Source organism: Heterodontus francisci, chromosome 17 (genome assembly GCF_036365525.1).
Source record: "Heterodontus francisci isolate sHetFra1 chromosome 17, sHetFra1.hap1, whole genome shotgun sequence".
Taxonomy (NCBI): Eukaryota; Metazoa; Chordata; class Chondrichthyes; order Heterodontiformes; family Heterodontidae; genus Heterodontus; species Heterodontus francisci.
In genome coordinates this window covers 59,053,110-59,077,157 of record NC_090387.1, presented here as the reverse complement: position 1 = coordinate 59,077,157, position 24,048 = coordinate 59,053,110, and positions in this window count along the sequence as shown.

Here is a 24,048-nt window from a genome sequence, read left to right as displayed (position 1 = left end):
ATTGTTCCAGGAAACTGTCATGAAAGCATTCTACAAATTCACCTTCTCAGACTACCTCTGCCAATTTTATTTGCCCTGTCTATATGAAGAATAATATCCCCCACAATTATTACATTGCCTTTGTTACAAGCTCCAATTATTTTTTCTTAATGCTCTGTTCAATGGTATAATTACTATTAGGGGGTCTATCAGCTACTCCCACCAGCATTTTCTAACCCTTGTCAATCTCCACCCGTAGTGATTCTACTTCCTGATTTTTTGAGCCAAGATCCTTTCTCCCTTAGGCCATCCTTTACTGTCAAGGCTACTTCTCCTCCTTTTCCATTCTACTTTTCTTTTTGAAATGTTATGTACCCTGGAATATTTATTTCCCAACCTTGGTCACCTTGTAACCATGTCATGTAATGGCGATTAGATCTAAACCATTTATCTTTATTTGTGCTGATAGTTTGTCTATCTTGTTACGAATGTTTTGCGCATTGAGATCAGGAGCTTTTAATGTTTTTTTACTGCTATTCTTTGCATGGACCTTATTTGCTGATGCACTATTACCGTTAAACTCTCTGTCCCTTCCTGTTCTACTCCGCTTGTTTTTACCCAAATTGTTACACTGCTGTATTGCCTCTATATTTCTCCTTAGATTTCTAAATCTCCCTTCACCTGACCCCTTCCCCATCTGTTTTAGTTTAAAGCCCTATTCATAGCCCTAGTTATACAATTTACCAGGACACTGACCCCAGTGGAGCCCATCCCAAAAGAACACTCCCTCTTTCCACAGTACTGGTGCCAATACCCCACAAAGCGAAATTCCTTCATCACATACCACACCATGCACTTAATTCACTAATCTGCTTCACCCTATACCAATTGGCGTGGGACTCAGGTAATAGTCCTGCGATTACTAACTTTGTGATTCTGCTTTTTAATTTGGTCCTTAACTCTTCAAGCTCTCTCAGCAGAACATCATGCCCAGTTCTACCTATATTGCTAGTTCCTACATGGACAACAACAACTGGATCCTGCCCCTCCCACTCCAAGTTCGTTTCCAGCCACGAGGAGATGTCTCTAACCCTGGCACCAGGCAGGCAACGCAACCCATTGCTTCTCATCCTTTCTCCCCATCATGTAGGTTGTTTGTGGGATTTCCATGAGAGAGAATATGAGAATAGAATGGCAATTAACATAAAAGGGAATCCAAAAATCTTCTACTGGCATGTAAATAGTAAGCGGACAGTAAGAGCCGGGGTGGGGACTATGAGGGACAAAGAGGGTGACATATGATTAGAGTGGAAAGGCAATGCTAGAATACTTAATGAATACTTTGGGCTGAATTTTATAAGCCCACCGCCGTTTTCGATGTGCGAGCTGCACACCAAAGAGCCGCTGTGATTCCAAGGGCAAGGGCAGCGGCTTATTTAAATAGCTGGGGCGGGCCGCCCCTTCTCAATCATGTGGAGGGAGCGGGCTGTCAGTCCTCGGCAATGGTGTCAGCTGCCTGTGTGCAGGCACTGACGCCATTTTTAAAGGCTGTTTACCCTACTGGCAAATTTAAATATTTAAAGAAAGATTTAATGAAATGAAATAAATACATCTCTTTTGCCCCTCTCCCACCCCCCCTCCATAACAATTAAATTAATTATTTTCCCTTTCCCCTTTACCATCTGACCTACCCCCCAAAACTGCATAAACATTAAACTACAACCTTTCCCACCTTCCCCTACACCCAGGACATTAATTTGACCCTGTTTCCCCCCTCCCCCACTCCACACTAAGAAACTTACCTTCTCTCCCCTCCCCACCAGTGTTGCACCTCATTTCCCTGGACGGGAATCCAATGGCACGGTATTGCCAGCCGTCGGGCCAAAGATTGCAGCGGGACATCAAGATTAATGGTAAGTACATGCAAATCTATTCATTTACTTCATTTGCACATGGCGATTGTCTCCCATCGCCGAGTGGTGGGAGGGCCGCCATGGTGCCCCGCCGCTGCCAGGCAGATTGGGCCGGGCCCTGCTGGCATTGAGGTCCATGGCGGACCTCATCCAGGGCCATCTTCGACACCCCCCTCCCCTGTCAAGGATCCCAACATCATGGGCTCCTTAAAATCCAGCCCTTTGTATTGGTGCTTACTAATGGAGAAGATGCTGACAAAATATTGGTAGGGGCGGAGATAGTAGAGATAATGGATGCAGTGAAAATTGATTGGCAGGATGTACGTTAAAGGCTGGCTGTGCTTAGAGTGGATAAGTCACCTGGTCTGGATGGCTTGCATCCTATGTTGCTAAAGGAAGTGGGAATGGAGATAGCAGAAGGGCTTGCCATGATCTTTGAATTTTTCCTAGATTCGGGGTAGGTGCCAGAGGATTGGAGAGTGGCAAATGTGACACTCTTATTCAAGAAAGGGTGGAAGGACATTCCTAGTAAATATAAACTGGTCAGTTTAACATCAGTGGTGGGTAAGATTTTAGAAACAATAATCAGGGGGGAAAAATCATCAGGCACTTGGAGAGGTTTGAATAAGTTAAGGAGAGCAAGCATGGATTTGTCAAAGGCTAATCTAATTGAATTTTTTGATGAAGTAACAGAGAAGGCTGATGAAGGGAATGTGGTGGACATTGTCTATGTGGATTTTAAGAAAACGTTTGACAAAATACCATGCAAAACACTGGTTAACAAAATTATGGAATAGGAGGGTCAGTTCAGCTTGGATAAAAATTTGGCTTAAGAATAGAAAACAGCAAGTCATGGTAAATGGTTGTTTTTCAGACTGGAGGATAGTAAACTGTGGTGTTCCCCAAGGGTCAGTGCAGGGAAACTTGGAGAAGTGATGGACAGTGAGGATGACACCAATCGATTGTAACAGGACATAACTCATAGGCTAGCAGAATGGGCAGACAAGTGACAGATGGAACTTAATACAGAGAAATGTGATGCATTTTATCAGAGGGATAGACAATATAGACTAAATGGCACAGTTCTAAAGAGTTTACAGGCACTGAGGAACCCGTGCGGTTGGGGGGGTGGGGTGGGTCGGGTGGTGTAGGTTCATGTACATAGATCTTTGAAGGTGGCAGGACATATTGAGAGAGTAGTTAGCAAAGCATCTGGGATCTTGGGCTTTATAAATAGAGGTATTGAGTCCAAAAGCATGGAATAAAAGCAAAATACTACAGATGCTGGAAATCTGAAATAAAAACAAGAAACGCTGGAAATACTCAACAGATCTGGCAGCATCTGTGGAGAGAGAAGCAGAGTTAACGTTTCAGGTCAGTGACCCTTTTTAAGTTGTGCCGAACCTTTATATAGCTCTGGTTAGGCCACAATTAGAACATTGCGTCCGTTCTGGTAACCACATTTCAGCTAGGATGTGAGGATCCTTGAGAGGGTGCAGAGAAGATTTACAGGAATGGTTCCAGGGATGAGGGATTTTAGTTACAAAGTTAGGTTGGAGAAGCTGGGTTGTTCTTTTTGGAGCAAAGGAGATTGAGGGGAGATATGATAGAAATGTACAAGATTAAGATAGATTTAGATAAGGTAGACAAAGAAAAGCTGTTCCCATTAGCTGATGGTGCAAGAACTAGGGGACAGAGATTTAAGCCTTTTGGCAACTGATGCAGGGAGATGTGAAGAAGAACTTTTTTACATAGCAAGTGATAATGACCTGGAACTCACTGCCTATGAACGTGGTGGAAGCGGAGGTGATGAATGGTTTCAAAAGGAAATTGGATGAACACTTGACGGTAATAAACTTGCACGTCACAGGGTTAGAGCGGGGGAATTGGACTGATTGTATTGCTATAAAGAGAGGCAGCATGGACTTGATGGGCCAAATGGTCTCCTTCTGTGCTGAAATGACTCTTTGCTCAAGTTATGGTGGACAATCAGGAGAAGCCCCATGGAAATTCAACTGCCAGGTTGGTAAAAACATGATCCCTGTTACTATGTGGTTATAAATATTTGGAAATTATGTCATTGTAACTTCAGTAGCTCATACTGGACTTTTCTTATAGTTTACTGTATCGTAATACCAGATCCTTGAGAGGGTGCAGAGAAGATTTACAGGAATGGTTCCAGGGATGAGGGATTTTAGTATATCGTAATTGTTTGTTGGGGCTGTGCAACAGCCCCAACAAACAAATTTCTCTGCAGCACCTGTGGAAGAGCCTGTCACTCCAGAATTGGCCTTTATAGCCACTCCAGGCGCTGCTTCACAAACCACTGACCACCTCCAGGCGCGTATCCATTGTCTCTCGAGATAAGGAGGCCCAAAAGAAAAGAAAAGAAGAATACCAGAATGTAAAATATCACACTCTCACCTTCCAAACCCGGACCTCTACCGCCTAGAAGGACAAGGGCAGCAGATGCATGGAACCACCACCATCTTCAAGTTCCCCTCCAAGTCACACACCATCCTGACTTGGAATTATATCGCTGTTCCTTCACTGTCGCTGAGTCAAAATCTTGGAACTCCCTTCCTAACAGCACTGTTGGTGTACGTACACCCCAAGGAATGAAGCAGTTCAAGAAGGCAGCTCACCACCACCTTCTCAAGGGTAATTAAGAATGGGCAATAAATGCTGGCCTGGCCAACGACACCCACATCCCATAAACAAATAAAAAAAATGTTGCTCCATCTGAGAAAATAGTTGCATAGTATTAATTAGAATTTACTGCACAGAAACAGGCCATTGGGTCCAACAGATATAAGCCAGAGTTTATGCTCCACAAGAGCCTCCTCCCACCTTACTTCACCAACATACTCTTCTATTCCTTTCTCCCTCATGTAATTATCTAGCTTTTGCTTAAATGCATCTCTGCTATTTGCCTGAACTTTTTTTTTTCTTATTCTTTCATTGGCATGTGGGCATCACTGGCAAGGTCAGCATTTGTTACCCATCCCTAATTGCACTTGACAACTGAGTGGCTTGCTAGGCCATTTCAGAGGGCAGTTAAGAGTCAACCACATTGCTATGGGTCTGGAGTCACATGTAGGCCAGACCAGGTAAGGATGGCAGATTTCCTTCCCTAAAGAACATTAGTGAACCAGATGGGTTTTTACAACAATCGGTGATAGTTTCATTGCACCATTACTGAGACTGGCTTTCAATTCCAGATTTTTATTAATTATTTGAATTTATTAATTAATTGAATTTAAATTCCACCAGCTACCATGGTGGGATTTGAACCTGTGTCCCCAGGGCATTAGCTTGGGTATCTGGATTACTAGTTCAGTAACATTACCACTACACCACCATCTCCCCCAACATGGTCGCAAATTCCACATTCTCACCACTCTCTGAGTAAAGACGTTTCTCATGAATTCCTTACTGGATTTATTTGTGACCATCTTATGTTTAGAATCATAGATTCATACAGCACAGAAACAGGCCCTTCGGCCCATCGTGTCTGTGCCAGCCATCAAGCACCTAACTATTCTAGTCTCATTTTCCAGCACTTGGCCCTTGGCCTTGTATGCTATGGCATTTCAAGTGCTCATCTAAGTACTTCTTAAATGTTGTGAGGCTTCTTGGCTCTACCACATCTTCAGGCAGTCTATCCCAGATTCCAACCACCCTCTGGGTGAAAATTGTTTCCTCAAATCCCCTATAAACTTCCTGCCCCTTACCCTAAATCTATGCCCCCTGGTTATTGACCCCTCCGCTAGGGGAAAAAGTCTCTTCCTATCTAACGTATCAATGCCCTTCATAATTGTGTATACCTCAATCATGTCCCCCCTTCATCCTTCTCTGTTCTAAGGAAAAGTGGCGCAGTGGTAGCACCACAGCCTCACAGCTCCAGAAACCTGGGTTTGGTTCTGGATACTGCCTGTGCAGTGTTTGCAAGTTCTCCCTGTGACCGTGTGGGTTTCCTCCAGGTGCTCTGGTTTCCTCCCTCATGCCAAAGACTAGTGGGTTGATAAGTAAATTGGCCATTGTAAAAATTGCCCCTAGTGTAGGTAGGTAGTAGGAGAATTGAGGGGAGGTGGGGATGTGAGAGGGAAAATAGGATTAATGTAGGATTAGTGTAAATGGATGGTTGATGTTCGGTGCGGAATCGGTGGGCCGAAGGGCCTGTTTTGGTGCTGTACCTCTCGATGACTAAAACAACCGTAGCCTTTTCAGTCTCTCTTCATAGCTGAAATGCTCCAGCCCAGGCAACATCCTGGTGAATCTCCTCTGCACCCTCTCCAGTGCAATCACATCCTTCCTATAGTGTGGTGACCAGAACTGTACACAGTACTCCAGCTGTTGCCTAACTAGCGTTTTATACAGCTCCATCATAACCTCCCTGCTCTTATATTCTATGCCTCAGCTAATAAAGGTAAGTATCCCATATGCCTTCCTAACCACCTTATCTACCTGTGCTGCTGCCTTCAGTGATCTATGGACAAGTACACCAAGGTCCCTCTGACACTCTGTACTTCCTAGGGTCCTACCATCCATTGTATATTCCCTTGCCTTGTTAGTCCTCCCAAAATGCATCACCTCACACTTCTCATGATAAAATTCCACTTGCCATAGCTCCGCCCATCTTACTAGCCCATCTATATCGTCCTGTAATCTAAGGCTTTCCTCCTCACTATTTACGACACCACCAATTTTCGTGTCATCTGCGAACTTACTTCGTATACTTCCTATATTCATGTCTAAATCATTAATGTACACTACAAACGCCAAGGGTCCCAGCACCGATCCCTGTGGTACACCACTGGTCACAGGCTTCCACTCGCAAAAACAACCCTCAACCATTACCCTCTGTTTCCTACCACTAAGCCAATTTTGTATCCAATTTGCCAAATTGCCCTGGATCCCATGGCCTCTTACCTTCTTAACCAATCCCCCATGTGGGACCTTATCAGTCCCTAGTTTTGGACTATCTCACAAGCAGATGCCTTTTCGCTATATTTGTCCTATTCAACCTCTTCATAATGTCCTCTATCAAGTCATTTCTCAGCCTTCTCTTTTCTAGAGCAACGAGCTCCAGACTGTTCTGTCCTTCCTGATGGAAAAAGCACAAAAGCAGGACAAATCTGACCTGACCAGTTACCGCCCTATCAGTCTACTCCTGATCATCAGCAAATGATGGAAGGGATTGTTGACAACGTTATCAAGGGGCACTTGCTCAGCAATAACCTGCTCACTGACGCTCAGTTTGTGTTCTGCCAGGGCTATTCAGCTTCTGACCTCATTACAGCCTTGGTCCAAACATGGACAAAACAACTGAACTCCAGAGGTGAGAGGAGAGTAACTGCCCTTCACATCAAGGCAGCATTTGACCGAGTATGGCATCAAGGAACCCTCGCAAAACTGGGGAAACTCTCTGTAGTTTGGAGTCATATCTAACACAAAGGAAGATGGCTGTGGTTGTTAGAGGTCAATCATCTCAGTCCCAGGATATCTCTGCAGGAGTTCCATAGGGTAGTGTCCTAGGCCCAGCCATCTTCAGCTGCTTCATCAATCACCTTCCCTCCATCATAAGGTCAGAAGTGGGGATGTTCACTGATGATTGCACAATGTTCAGCAACATTCGTGACTCCACAGATACTGAAGCAGCCCATATCCATATGCAGCAAGATTTGGAAAACATCCAGGCTTGGGCTGATAAGTGGCAAGTAACATTCACACCACACAAGTGCCTGGCAATGACCATCTCAAACAAGAGAGAATCTAAACATCTTCCCTTGATGTTCAATGGCATTACCATTGCTGAATCCCACACTATCAACATTGTAGGCATCATGATTGACCAAAAACTGAACTGGACCAGCCACATAAATGCTGTGGCTACAAGAGCAGGTCAGAGGCTGGGAATTCTGCAACGAGGAACTCACCTCCTGTTTCCCCAATGTCTGTCCACCATCCACAAGGCACAAGTCAGGAGTGTGATGGAATACTCTCCACATGCCTGGATGGGTGCAGCTCCAACAACACTCAAGAAGCTTGATGCCATCCAGGGCAAAGCAGCCCGCTTGATTGGCACCTCATCCACCACCTTCAACTTTCACTGCCTCCACCAGCAACGCACAGTGGCAGTAGTGTGTGCCATATACAAGATGCACTGCAGCAACTTACCAAGGCTCCTTCGACAGCACCTTCCACACCCGCAACCTCTACCACCTAGAAGGACAAGGGCCGCAGATGCATGGGAACACCACCACCTGCAAGTTCCCCTCCAAGCCACACACCATCCTGACTTGGAACTATATCATCTTTCCTTCACTGTCACTGGGTCAAAATCCTGGAACTCCCTTCCTAACAGCACTGTTGGTGTACTTACACCCCAAGGACTGCAGCAGTTCAAGAAGGCAGTTCACCATCACCTTCTGAAGGGCAATTAGGGATGGGCAATAAATGTTGGCCTAGTCAGTGACACCCACATCCCCTGAATGAATAAAAAAAAAGCCAGCAGAATAATGGATGTATATCTCTTTGTTAACAAATTTTTTGGGAGAGATGGTATCACATTGGAACAAGACCTTGTGATGTCTTCACTGAGACATTTGCAGCAAATAAATAACATAGTCCTCAAAATGGAAACCAAACATATTGGGAGCACATATGGACATCTTTAAGTGAATCATTTCCAAGATTATTTTTTCAATTCACTTGAAAGAAGTCTGAATGGTGAAATGTTTCTGTTATGACAATGCATGAAGAACATTTCACCCTCTGTGTTTTCTGTGTTTTAAAAAACACACACAAAACAGCTCTCTCATATTAAAAAAAGGAATAAATATAATTTAAAAGGATTTTAAATTCATCTATTTTAATACTCAGAGCAGATCTGGAATATATTTGCATTTCATTGAAAAATTCAACTGGAATAGAATTTTCTAATTCTTCTGAGACAGTTGATAATGAAGAAATATTTATCTGTTGTTTACTTCAGTCGCACAATCCTTTAAAACTAAACAGTTTTTTAAATTGGGGATTTGAGTATTTAATGTGATTGCTTAATTATTAATGTGGTGTACTATTTTTATCCATTTCTTCTCTTCATACCTCCACACAATCTCAGATGTTTGGAATCATATTTCTCCCATCTCTCATCTCAATTCCTCTGTTTAGCCTCCTTTAGGGCATTTTTCTCCCTTGTGTATTTTTTTTAGAACTCTTGAATTCTGTACCTAATTTTTTAAGGATGAATAACCATACTTGATGCAAGTAGAAAGGCTTTTTATAAAAAAAATTCTGTTAAATTTAGGCTCATGTCCAGAAGTATGTTTTTTTCCAAAACATTTCCATTTCATTAGGATGCAGGAGTTTAATTCTGGAATTTGGATGGGATTTGTAAATTCTTGCTGTAATAACAGTTATAAGAGACAGCTAGTTATGCAGCATGGCTGAGGAGTAATAGATACTTTACTGTAGTTTCTAGTCAGTGGGCTAATTCAAATTGTGAGGAAAGTTAAGATGTACGGAACAATTAATGACTAAAATAAAAGCAAAATACTGCGGATGCTGGAAATCTGAAATAAAAACAAGAAATGCTGGAACCACTCAGCAGGTCTGGCAGCATCTGTGGAAAGAGAAGCAGAGTTAACGTTTCGGGTCAGTGACCCTTCTTCGGAACTAGCAAATATTAGAAATGTCAAAGGTTATAAGCAAGTGAGGCAGGGGTGGGGCAAGAGATAACAAAGGAGAAGGTGTAGATTGGATAAGGCCACATAGCTTACCAAAAGGCAATGGAGCAAAGGCAAACAATATGTTAATGGTGTGTTGAAAGACAAAGCATTAGTACAGATAGGGTGTTAATGGACTGAAGATTGAACAGCAGCAAGTACAAACATGAAAAAAAACCAGTGGGCAAGCAAACTGAACAAACTAAGATGAAATTAAATAAACAAAAAAAAAATTGTAAAAAAGAAAAAAGAAAAAATAACTAAAAATAAAAGTGAAATGGGGGGCCCGTCATGCTCTGAAATTATTGAACTCAATGTTCAGTCCGGCAGGCTGTAGGGTGCCTAATCGATAGATGAGATGCTGTTCCTCGAGCTTGCGTTGATGTTCACTGGAACACTGCAGCAAGCCCAGAATAGAGATGTGAGCATGAGAGCAGGGGAAATGGCAAGCAACCGGAAGCTCAGGGTCCTGCTTGCGGACTGAGCGGAGGTGTTCCGCAAAGCGGTCACCCAGTCTGCATTTGGTCTCCCCAATGTAGAGGAGACCACATTGTGAGCAGCGAATACAGTATACTACATTGAAAGAAGTACAAGTAAATTGCTGTTTCACCTGAAAGGAGTGTTTGAGGCCTGGGATAGTGAGGAGAGAGGAGGTAAATGGGCAGGTATTACACCTCCTGCGATTGCAGGGGAAGGTGCCATGGGACGGAGACGTGGTGGTGGGGGTAATGGAGGAGTGGACCAGGATGTCGCGGAGGGAACAATCCCTTTGGAATGCTGACAGGGGAAGGGAGGGGAAGATGCATTTGGTAGTGGCATCACGCTGGAGGTGGCGGAAATGGCGGAGGATGATCCTTTGGATATGGAGGCTGATGGGGTGGAAAGTGAGGACAAGGGGAACCCTATCACGGTTCTGGGAGGGAGGGGAAGGGGTGAGGGTAGAGGTGTGGGAAATGGGCTGGACACGGTTGAGAGCCCTGTCAACAACAGTGGGGGGGGAATCCTCGGTTGAGGAAAAAGGAGGTCATATCAGAAGCACTGTCATGGAAGGTAGCATCATCAGAGCAGATGCGTCGGAGACGGAGAAACTGGGAGAATGGAATGGAGTCCTTACAGGAGGTAGGGTGTGAAGAAGTGTAGTCCAGGTAGCTGTGGGAGTCGGTGGGCTTATAATGGATATTAGTCGACAACCTATCCCCAGAGATGGAGACAGAGAAGTCGAGGAAGGGAAGGGAAGTGTCCGAGATGGACCATGTAAAGGTGAGAGAAGGGTGGAAATTGGAAGCAAAGTTGATAAAGTTTTCCAATTCGGGGCGGGAGCAGAAAACGGCACCAATACAGTCATCAATGTACCGGAAAAAGAGTTGGGGGAGGGGGCCTGAGTAGGACTGGAACAAAGAATGCTCGACATATCCCACAAAAAGACAGGCATAACTGGGACCCATGCAGGTACCCATAGCAACACCTTTTACTTGAAGGAAGTGAGTGGAGTTGAAGGAGAAGTTGTTCAATGTGAGAACAATTAGTGACCTTTTCTTTAAATTTTCAGAGAGAAAAAGGGAAAACTTATTTACACCAGCATAACTTTAATAACTCTGCATTAAATTAAACACAGCTTAAAGGGAAATGCTATATTTTTCGAGGCACTGTGTGATTGTGGTTTGGTTCATTGCACAAGTTATCTTGTAATCTAGGATTGATTAAATCCATACTGAATTTTAGAATTAAAGGTTTCAGTAAATTTGCTGCTATTCTTGTTCATGTTTATATATCAAGCACCTTATCTATTTTGAACTATCTAATGCATTTTATTCATGGTCTAAAAAGATAGGTGTATTAATGAATTTGGAAAACATGTTTGGCAATTGAAGAATTGATGTGGGAAGACATTTACTCAACTCAGATTCAAAAAATAGTATTTAAGTTACCACTTTGAACAGATAACTTTATGGCCAACAGCAACCTGAATAAAATAGTATATCATAGAAGCTATATACACTGCAGGGGAACTATTTCACGATCATGTGCCACTCTTGAGGCCTTGCACACAGCAGGCAGCTGATTGGAAAATTGTGATAGTAGCAACCACTGAACTTCAGCGTGCTTCAGTGAAGTGTTTTTGAGTTTATTCCAAGAGATGAGATAAGGCACCATAGAATAAATTTTACACAGTCTTCTTCTTCTTTGGCCTCCTTGTCTCGAGAGACAATGGGTAAGCGCCTGGAGGTGGTCAGTGGTTTGTGAAGCAGCGCCTGGAGTGGCTATAAAGGCCAATTCTAGAGTGACAGACTCTTCCACAGGTGCTGCAGATAAAATTGGTTGTTGGGGCTGTCACACAGTTGGCTTTCCCCTTGCGCTTCTGTCTTTTTTCCTGCCAACTGCTAAGTCTCTTTGACTCGCCACACTTTAGCCCCGCCTTTATGGCTGCCACTGAACTTCAGCGTGCTTCAGTGAAGTGTTTTTGAGTTTATTCCAAGAGATGAGATAAGGCACCATAGAATAAATTTTACACAGTATTTATCAGTTAAGTGGGAATCAAGTGCAGTGGGCATTGAGTTCACAGAACTGGGCACGTCTGACTCTAGTGCATCTTCTGGCCTAATGTTCAATGAGCTCCTGACATGCAGTATAGCAGTTATTGGGAGTTGACTGTTTGGGGTGTGGAATATCCAATGTGGCTTCAGAGAGTTAAAGGCTTGCAGCAGCAGTTTAAGGGGAAAGTGTTTTTCATGGATAAATATTTGACGACATAATAAATCATCGCCACAAGGTAAAGGTGCCTAGGAGCTCCCCAATTTACTGATCCAGCAGTAGGAGCACTGTTAGAAGAAATGGGCAGAGGATTATTGCCCAGTTGGCTATTGTAGAGTACCATACATAACATAGGTGAGCTACACAGAGTGAATAGGAGGAAATAGTGTTCCCTATCAGTGCTGTTTCTACCAGACAAAATACTTGGCTAAAATTGCATGAGATGTTCAGAGAACTCAGAATAGGAAGCTGAATGAGTACATGAAGGAGAAAGGACGAGAATGTTGATAGGGTGAGATGAAGTAGGGTGGGAGGAGGTTTGTGTGGAGCATAAACACTGGCATAGACCAATTGGCCTGAATGTCCTGTCTCTGTGCTGTAAATTATATGTAATTCTATGTAATATCAGACAAGGAAATGCTATTCACCATGACCTTCTATGAAATAGATTGGTCAAGTATAAAACTCTTCTTTATTTATTTATACAGCACTGAAACAGGCCCTTCGGCCCATTGAGTCTGTGCTGACCATCAACCACCCATTTATACTAATCCTACATTAATCCCATATTCCTACCACATCCCCACCTTCCCCTACCACCTACCTATACTAGGGGCAATTTATAATGGCCAATTTACCTATCAACCTGCAAGTCTTTGGCTGTGGGAGGAACTGGAGCACCCGACGAAAACCCACACGGTCACAGGGAGAACTTGCAAACTCTGCACAGGCAGTACCCAGAATTGAACCCGGGTCTGCTGGAGCTGTGAGGCCACTGTGCCACCCCTAATAATCTTTCTTAAGTATTTACTGGATCAGCTGCCTATTGCTATGCATGCTGCACATAATAGTCTGAAGGAAGGTTTCCATCAGCCCCAGTTAGGGCTACCCTCCTCTGCTGTACCTATTCCATCAGAATATCCAAGCCTTCCTTCATCAATGGGGTAGTTGTGTATGTCAATTTTCAAAGCTGCTTTTCAATTTAGCCAAATTAATGAGCTATGTTAAAATGTAACAGCAGCCCTTTGGGTGGCACAGTGGTTAGCACCACAGCCTCACAGCTCCAGAGACCTGGTTCAGTTCTGGGTACTGCCTGTGCAGACTTTGCAAGTTCTCCCTGTGACTGCATGGGTTTCCTGTGGGTGCTCACATGCCGAAGACTTGCAGGTTGATAGGTAAAATTGGCCATTGTATTTTTTTTAAAAATGCTCCTAGTGTAGGTAGGTGGTAGGAGAATTGTGGGGATGTGAGAAGGAAAACGGGATTAATGTAGGATTAGTATAAATGGGTGGTTGATGGTCGGCATGGACTCAGTGGGCCAAAGGGCCTATTTCAGTGCTGTATCTCTCTAAGAGCTGCTGCTCTCCCAATTCCCTGTATGTTTCTATTCATTTTGCTTCCTGTGGAAAATGTGCACAAGCTCATATTGATATTGTAATGACCTGACCTTGCTGAATCAGGGGAGGTTAACTCTTCTCTCCATTGGCTTAGAGGATTATGGGAGTGCAATAGGGCTGACTCCATTTCTTCCTGAGTTTGCTGAATCAGCTCCTGTATACTTTGACTATTGAGCTAGGTTTCCTATCTTTTAAAAATAACATATACCATTGTAAAAAGATAGAAATGTAGTTCAAACACTGGAGAAGCCAAGTAAATGAAACAAAATGGGATTTAATAATTGGTACAAAGAAGAGCAAGTGTTCAAAAAGGAACGAAAAGTTCTAGAAAATGGAAGCATGCGATGCCAGAAAGAATCACAGCCCACACCCCAGCCTGAGCAATTAGAATTAACAAGAACAAAAACTTGTATTTATATAGCACCCTTAACAAAATAAAATAAGACAATTCACAGATGCATTATAAAACCAAATTTCACACTGAGCCACATAAAGAGATATTAGGGCAGATGACCCAAAGCTTAGTCAAAGAGGTAGGTTTTAATGGAGAAAAGGGGGTAGAGAGGTGGAGAGGTTTAGGGAAGAAATTTCAGAGCTTGAGGGCCTGGACAGCTGAAGGCATGGCCACCAATGGTGGACCAATTAAAATCAGGAATGCTTAAGAAGCCAGAATTGGCAGAGAGCAAGTATCTTGGAGGTTGTGGGGCTGCAGGAGATTACAGAGATAGGGAAGGGCAAGGCCAAGAAGGGATTTGAAAACAAGGATGAGAATTTTAAAATTGAGGCATTGCTGAACCTGGAACCAGTATAGGTCAGAGAGCACAGGGGTGATGGACAAATGGTACTTGGTGCGAATTAGGATGCAGGCAGGAGAGTTTTGGATGACCTCAAGCTTATGGAGGGTAGAACATGGTAGGCTAACCAGAAGTGCATTGGAGTATTCAAGTCTAGAGGTAACAAAGGCATCGATGAGGATTTAAGCAGCAGATGAGCAGAGGAAGGGGCGGGTAGGGCAATATTAAGGAGGTGGATATAAGCGGTCTTAGTAATGGTGTGGATATGTGGTCGGAAGCTCATTTCAGGGTAAAATATAACACCAAGGTTACAAATAATCAGCCTCAGACAGTTGCCGGTAGCCAGGGAGCTGAGTTTGTGGTGGGGACCGAAGAATGTCTTTGGTTCTCCCAATATTTAGTTGGAAGAAATTTATGCTCATCCAGTACTGTATGTCTGACAAGTAACCTGACAATTTAGAGACAGTGAAGGGATCGAGAGAGGTGGTGGTGAGGTAGAGCTTGGTGTTGTCATTATACATGTGTAAACTGAAGTTTTGTTTTCAGATGATGTTATCGAGGGGCAGCATGTAGATGAGAAATAGGGAGGTGCGAAGGATAGCTTCTTGGGGGACACCAGAGGTAACAGTGCAGGAGCAGGAATGGAGACCTTGCAAGTGATTCTCTGGCTATGATTTAATAGGTAGGAGTGGAATCAGATGAGAGCAGGCCCACCCAACTGGGTGATAGTGGAGAGGCTTTGAAGGAGGATGGTGTGGTCAACCATGTCAAACGGTCAAGGAGGATGAGGAGGGATAGTTTACCTTTGTTACAGTCACATAGGATGTCATTTGTGACTTTGATAAGAGCCATTTCGATTCTGTGGCAGGGGTGGAAACCTGATTGGAGGGATTCAAACATGGAGCTCCGAGCAAGATGGGGACAGATTTGGGAGGATACATGTTCAAGGACTTTGGGGTGAAAACATCTCTGTCTTTCAGTATCTCTGATCAAAGGTCATCGACCTGAAATGTTTTCGTAGTTTCCCTCTCCACAGATGCTGCCTGACCTGCTGGGTACTTCCATAATTTTCCATTTTTATCTATGACTGCTATTGCCTCAAGTACGAAGACTGAAGCTGAGGAGGTACCAGGAATAAATTATTATTGCATCACATTAAAAGATTTTGGCTGGAACTGTGGCAGAAATCCTAGGATGGATGTTATTCACACACCGCGTTCTGAACTCGGCGGTCTTCCGACATGAAAGTGTCGCCGCACAGCCCCCGCGATATTATACACGGGGGCTGATTTAAATAGAGCAGATGGAGCGGCCGCCCCCAATGACATAGAGGGGGTGGCCGCCGCGTCCCCGGCAACAGCGTCCAGCGCCACCACGCAGGCTCTGGCGCATTTTTAAAGGGCTTTAAGCCCTTAATGCAGATTAAAATTTTTAAAGATATATTGTACTTAATATAGTTTTAATAAATAATTGGGAGATGGAGGCCCTTCCCCAACCCCCACAATGGTCTTTTCACTGCCCAATATTTGCTAAACTTGCCTTATTCCCTACTCGAACTTCCTCCCCGCCACAAACTTCTAACTTTTGCCCTTCAACCCATTCCCACCATCCCCACATCCAATAAAAAGTTTTTCCCCACTCCCCCACCCCTCCCGCCCTGAATATGTTATTCCTCCCCACCAGGTTCTCACCTTGGAACTCCATACGAAGTTCCAAAGGTGCGTGAGATATGACTGGCAGCCGTATAATCGGCGTGGGACAGCCGCTGCCTTCAGGTAAGTTCATTTACATATAATTTAGGTTGATTTAATTATTGAGATAAAGGGCCCACCGGCATGCATCAGGGAGAGCCGCACCAAGGTGTTTTGTCCTGGATGGTGTCAAGCTTCCTGAGTGTTTTTGGAACTGCTCTCATCCAGGCCAGTAGAGAGTATTTCATCATACTCCTGACTTGTGCTTTGTAGATGGTGGAAAGACTTTAGGGAGCCAGGAAGTAAGAAACTCAACAGAGAAATCCCAACCTCTTACCCGCTTTTGTAGCCACAGTATTTATGGCCAGAATTTTATGATTTTATGCCCCCCCCCCCCAAGCGAGCGGCTGGTGGCGGGGGTGGGGAAGGGGTATTGGGGAGGGAGGGTGTAAAATTGAGTGGGTGGGGGGGGTGGGGGGAACTGTTCTCAAACCTTCCCGCACCTGCTGCAATTTTACACAGGGCAGCAGTAATGAGAAATGGCCCGCCTGCCCCAGGCCAATCAAGGACCTTAAGTGGCCAATTAACTGGCACTTAAGGGCCTCTGCCCGCCACCATGGGTATTTTACCCTTGACGGCTGGACAGCAAAAGCTTCAAAAAGCCCTCTAGTAAAACCAGGCGGCCTTTTTGTGAGCTTGTGGGGGGCCCTCCTGATCGGGCACCTTGTGCCCCATGGAAGGCTGCCCCGAAGCCCCAAACAAACCAAATGCAAAGCACCCCCCCCGCCCCTCCCAACTGACCCCCACTAGCCCCATGGGGGCCCGACTGATTGTCCCCGTCGAGGGCCTAAAACTTTACCGTAGTTCCGAGGCCGTTCTTCACCTTGCTTGTGATGGCTGGGTGTAGTCCCAGTAGTGGCCACTGTTCCCACTGGCTGCTGGGACTAAGAGCTGCCGGCCCACTGATTGGCCAGCAGCTCCATTAGGTGGGACCTCCTGCCTCAAGGAGGTGGAAGTCCCACCCAAGACATATTGAAGGCCTGGGGAGCGAAAAATCCCGGTCTAGCTCTCCAGGCCAGGCGGAGGCGGGCTCACCACCGACTTTTCAGCCAGTGGATGGGGCCTGCTGCCCAATGAAAAATTATGACCTCTATGGCTGGTTCAGTTCAGTTTCTGGTCAATGGTAACCCCCAGGATGTTTATGGTTGGGGAATTCATGAATGGTAATGCTGTTAAATGTCAAGGGGAGATGGTTTGATTCTTTCTTGTTGGAGATGGTCATTGCCTGGCACTTGTGTGGGGTGAATATTACATGCCACTTATCAGTCCAAGCCTGAATGTTGTCCCCGTCTTGCGGCATGGACTGCTTCAGTATCTAAGGAGTTGTGAATGGAACTGAACACTGTGCAATCATCAGCGAAAATCCCCACTTCTGACTTTATGTTGGAGGGAAGGTCATTGATGAAGCAGCTGAAAATGGTTGGGCCTGAGGAACTCCTGCAGCGATGTCATCAGCGTACCTATGGAAGCTGACCCTCTGCCTCCTGGTGATGTCACCGAGGGGGAGGATGTAGGTGAAGAAAATAATAAATCCTTGAGGGACTTTAAAATAATATTCTCATTGGATGGCTTATGTATACCAGACATAAATGGGAATAACTGCTCCAAACAATTGGACCTCTAACTCCCTGTTAGCCTTCATGGCTCTGCAGTTAGTGTACAATGACATTTATTGTAAAATATAGACAAGAGATGCTGTAAGTTAAAATTATACATCTTCAAAATCTTTAGTCATATAGTTATAAATATTTTCTATCCAGAAAATGGCTGAAAATAAGCAACAAACTCTCAAGCAGATTTATCAATCAAGCATTAGACAAGTTGATAATAACATGGAAAGTATGGTGTAAGCCATACTGTTCTCCACCAATTGTCTGGACAATGGTGAAACATTAGCTAACATTGGCTTAGTCATTTATAATAACACTTTGCAAGATGCCATAATTAACTTCCTCTACTAGGAACTGTCAAGCTTGTTTTATTGATGAGAGCACTAATGCACTCTTTTGCTGACCCCCTCATTTGTCTGATAGTTTTTAACTTAATTTAGTACTTGGGAGCTTTCAATTAACACACACAGCTGTGGCCTGGCAGCAAGTGGGCTGTTCCTCACCCGTTCCACACTGCACGGCTGCAAAATACTATGTGGTGTTATGTGCCTTGAACCCCCACACAAGGAGTGCTGGTGTGGGGAAAATTGACTATATTTTCCAGCAGCTTCTGGTGAATACACGCTATTCGTTAATATCGTTTGAGCTATTATATAAGAGCTGTGTAAAAAAAAAAGGCTTAACAGCTGGTTTGTGTTTAATGTGTTGTATTTGCAATAAGAATTACATATTTTGTCACCATGAAGTGCTGAGGATTTCCGAAATAGGCGATAGTGCACGTAAGTCTGGAAATTCCTGTTCTCATGCAAATTAGGGGTAAATGGTGTCCTGAACATTGTTTCTGTGAATCCACTTGCAATGGCCATTTACTCCCGATATTCAGAATTTGCATATTCTGTCTATTTATGCAAGCTCCCATCCACACAGTGGGACACCTAATGGAGCATTAGCACAAGGTCAACAGTTGAGGTTGATTCAAATGACTCCAGCAACTATTTAAGCTGCAGTCTTCCAAGCCTGGAACAGAAGTGAAGGGATTTGCTGATAAAAATTCCCAGACAATGGAAGTTTCTCGACCATGCCCTAGCAGATTTATATGTTGTGGTACATCCACGCTTGGTGACTATTCACAGAGCTGTGAGTTTGTATGAATGCTTTGGATTTGGCAGCTGGACAGGAATAACAGGTTATAAGGAAGCACTTTGTAGCAGCAATCTGCGTAGAAACTCTTCTGCAGCCTGCCCTTGACTGTAAAACTCTACCTGCACTCTGGGCAGGCTCCCTGGTGGATGCTCGAGGGCCCAGTAACAATATGTTAATGTTCCCAATATTGGAAGATTGGCTGGGATGAGAGTAGCATCTTTGTAGCAGGCAAAAGGCCCAACAAGCCAGAGTTGCACCCTGCATACGTGAAAGCAGAAAATTTGTGCTAGTCTAAAAATAAGTGTATTTCACTTCCCAGATACATAAAACTATGACCACGTTTTAATCTTATTTTATCTTTCATCTGATCAGCATTCTGTATCCTTATAACTTTTCATCTTCATATTGTTAATCCAATCTTTGTGCTGTCATATTCAATAAATTGGCTCTACCTTGAAACTCTTTCACAGTGTCACACAAGAAGCAGGACCATTAGTATAATCTAGATTGTGTACTCTTTGTTGATTAATCCATGATAAACCCACCAAGATTTATGTTCATACTCCATTGCTTAATCCAGCCAGTAGCAAATATGAATAATTGCGGCAAAGCACATTTTCTTTGGCCTACCCCAGTAATTGTGAAGTGTTCCACAAAGACGCTTTGGCCTTATACAGACATTTATGCCAGTGTAGAGCAGCTTGACAGTGTTTGTAATTTCATGCATATTTGATAATACTGTGAGATTTTCCAAAGTGAAAGAATGGTGTATTGTGTCAAATCCTGGGCAGAATTTTGCCTCCGGGGTCCCCAACATCAGAACCATTTCCAGGTCCTGTTCCCACACCGGGTCGGTGGGGGTGGAGGATGGGAGTGGGGGGGGGGGGAGAAGGTAGACATAGCCCATGATTTACCCCGATGTTGGCTCCTAATTGGCTGGAGGGTAAGTTTGGTGTCCAATTAGCGGTGGCAGTTGTGGGATGGAGGTGGGACGTGAAGCTTGGGCCTGATTTAAAGGGATCACAGCAGCCATTACTATGGCAGCCATTTTGATTTACCATTAAGCCCAAGCTCAGCAAGAGGAGAGCAGAGGCCTGTCACCCAGGGCAGGGCTGCCCCATGGTTCACAGATGCAGAACTTGAAGTGCTGATGGAGGCAGTGAGAGAGAAGGGAACGGTCTTATTTCTGGAAGATGGCAGGAGAAGACCATCCAGTCAAACTAAACAGAAATTGTCAACAGCCTAACTGTCGTCCAGAAGTACTGGGTGCAGTGCCGCAAGAGGTTTAATGCACTTCTTTGCTCTGGCAAGGCGAGTGCAATGCTGGACCCAGGTGACAGGCCTCCAAGTCTGTAGCCATCAGCAGACACACCAGCTGAGCATTCTGAAGGTGCATAGTGCTCCTGAACATGGGAGATATATGTGCCCAGGGTAATTAGTGATCCGTCAGCATTGCCCAGAGCCCCAGGACTGTTGAGGACCTGGTAGCACTGATAGATGCAGCTTCTTATTTGAATGAGCCATTGGCATTGGGGAGGGAGGCCAGCATTGCATTATTTCCCTCTCCCTTTTGTCCTTTCAGGTGAAGAGGGCACAAAACTCACAGAGAGGGCCCGCACAGGAGGAAGAGTGCCCCAGCTCACCATCCTTATAGTCATGGAGGTAGCTGCAACGGAAATCTCCAAGTGACCAAGTGGGCAATGGAGAGATGGGAATACCTGGAGAAGAGGGTGCAAAGATGTTGAGATCTGTAGATGAAGGGAATGGAGTGCACTCCTCCCTGCCTGAAAGTATGCCAAAGACTCAGCTGCGTTGGGAAACCTCAGCTCTGCAGAGGCATCTGCTGTCAGAGGTGAGTTCTCATGATCTCCTTCTTGTGTTTCCCACAGGGCCAATGGTGGAGGGGAAGAGTGAAAGTGCAGCAGGATCACTGGGGACCTCCCAAGAATCCAAACCAGCAGAGCCAGCACCATCACATCATTCAAGTGCGCCCTCCACCAGTGCAGATACACTCACATCGGTGGGTGCTCGAGCACGGTTAGAAAGGGTGGCACTCGGTAAAGAGCATGGCATGAGTGAGCAGGAGGAGCTGAGAGAGGCAGAGGCAGCTGTGGGCAGATCCCTCAGAGGATGGAGGACAGACACAGCCATGCTCAATTGGGTGCACATGCAGGGCCACAGGAGTCACAAGCAAGGCGACTCTACTTTGACCAGCAGTGAGAGATGTCACAGTGCAAAGTTATGGGCTGAGAATGGTGGAGTCCATTCAGCTCATGTGCACTATCATGGCCCAGGGCTATGAACACGTGAACTCCTCCATTAAGAGAGTGGTCAACCTCATGGAGAGCCAAATGTGGCAACACTTGAAGTAGATGCAGGTACAGTGCACTGACATGCACAAAAGGCAAGCAACGCGCCGTAGCATTGACCAGTTAGTGGCGCTGATGGTGCAGAGATGCATGGAGTGGATGGCAGTTGCGCCTCAACTGGTGGTCCCCTCCAGCAGTCCTGAGCACCATCCAAAGGCTGAGGCAATCACCGATGAGAATGAGGGTGCCACCCCTCAAAGGGCATCATCATCATCATTGATCTCCTCGGCCCCTCTGACTGAGGGACAGTCTGTGCAGTAGGGCCCTGTGATGGAGGCTGATTCTGCATTGATGCCAGTGCAGCAGCCTCTGGAGGTCCCCCCACTGGCACCTCCACGATAAGGACAACTGCCACATGCATCTCAGCTGCAAGCAGGCTTATATGAGCAGGCTGCCTTCACCTCATCCTAGGCCACAAAGGGAGCATAGCATGGAAGTGGCTGAGAACGGAGGTCACTGCATTCGTCAGAGCACTGAGTGGTTCACTGGGGTTTATTTCGCTTGTAAATTTTGTAATTTATTATTAATGTAGTAAATGTTGAGACATGATCCCAGACATGTGAGCTTCCAATCTTTAATGGTAAAACTGGAAAAGAGGGATGAAGTGGTGAAGGGAAGCTGTGACCTTTGAACAGGGACAGTGAGACCGTTGAACAGATGTACACCATGCATTGGCATTAAGACTGGATCTATTCAAGGTTGTGTCTTCAATGGAAGTGTTCTCACAGGCTGATCAAAGTGAGTTCCAGAACATATCGTCCTGCTGCATGAGAAGCATTCAGGTGAAATGTACCTGAATCAGATGTGCCCTGGAGTTCATGCCAGCCTGATGAGAGCACTGACACCTGAGCTGATTCTGGTCACCTCCCTGCTCAGCATGGGTACCTCTCTGCTCTGCATCTTGCTCCTCCTCTTCCACATCCTCCTCTTCCGATGAATTGTGTCGATCTAGTGCCTTACCCTCTTCCATGTCCACACCTGTCTGGAGGGACATGTTATGGAAAGCGCAGCAGACCACCACAATGTGCGACACCCTTGCAGGAATGTACTGCAGGGTGCCACCCAACTGGTTAAGGCACCAGAACCGTATCTTCAGAAACTAGATGCCCTGCTAGTGAGCAGATGACTTCGGTTGTTACGCCTCTGAGCCTCCATCTCAAAGTCACGTAAAGGAGTGAGTCGCCATCTCTTCAAGGGATAACCCTTGTCTGCTAGAATCCATCTGTGGAGTTTTGGTGGTGACATGGAGAGCTGCGGTACCCTGGACTGCCAGAAGATGAAAGTGTCATGGCAGCTGCCAGGATAGTGAGCACACACAAGCATAAACTCTTGGTGTTGTCACACACCAGCTGAATGTTTAGGGAGTGGAAGCCCTTCTTGTGTTAAATTTCACTGGCTGCTCACTTGGCACTTTGATGGCCACATAGGTGCAATTGATGATGCCCTGACAACGACTGGTCGGGCATTGTGAGCAGTGCAGTGAGGTCTGAGTTCTTCCTCAATGACAGCACACATCTCAGTGACCATCTGTGCAGTCTCCTCCAGCACTGATTCTTGAACATGTCCAGGTAACATCTTCTTCGGCGGTACACTCTTTGCTGAATGGCCTTCATTACCTTCCTGCCTGTCATTCCTCTCCTCTGCCCTCCTCATGCCCAGGGCTTTGCATCTGCTGCTGAGGATGCTGCTCCTCACTACTACTCATCCCTATTTCTGTGTACCTTAATCCTATGTCTATCTGTTGCCCTGCTTGCAGTCAGCTGCACTAACAAAGCTTACTGTATGCCCCTCTTATAGCCCTGCGATCCCTAGAGGGTCACGAACCCCTCGACTACCCAAGTGTGCACAGATTGGTTGCTTCCTCTAACTCTGCTCAGCTGACGGTGCCTGTGTGCCAATGGATGAGTGCCCTTTTCAGCTTTGCGTCCTTTTATGAACCCACCTCATTGAATGGCATAGCCATGATTGTCTTCCTGCTGTGTTGCCACCTCTTTCCACTTGAACTGTTCTTGATCCATCGTGTAACATGTTTGGCCCCACAAAAATTCCAAACGGACCCTTAACAAGCTGACAATAAGCTCATTAACAAGATCAATTGGCCTATTATCTGAATCGGGTGGATTGTCAGGCCCGCCTATCCCCTTCTTGAGCAAAACCACCGGCGATCAGAACGGTGATGGCAAACCGACAGCGCTAATGTTCACACCTGCATGCTTCCGGACTTGGCCCCGTCTGGGGGTGAAAATCCTGCCCCCATTTCAGTCAATGATGCTAAGGAAATCAGGTTTCTGCCATTCATTCCAGGGTTCAATAATGTTTCTGGGAATAAAGATTTGGGCCCTGATTTGAACTCTGCCGGGTAGCAGTGTCAGTTAGAGATTCTCCCCTGCTCCAGAAATAAGGCCTGGGCTATTTTAACAACAGGCCTTATTGAAATCATGCTGGCTAACTTATTACCCAACTCGATGGGAAAGCACAGAAAGGTTTGGCAAATCAAACCTGGAGGCCACTTGCCAACACAAGGTAGGGATATCAGCTGCCAGGGACGTCAGGTATGGGTCACACAATCGAGTGGGAGGACTAAGCTTTCCTTTTAAGGGCCTGGATCATT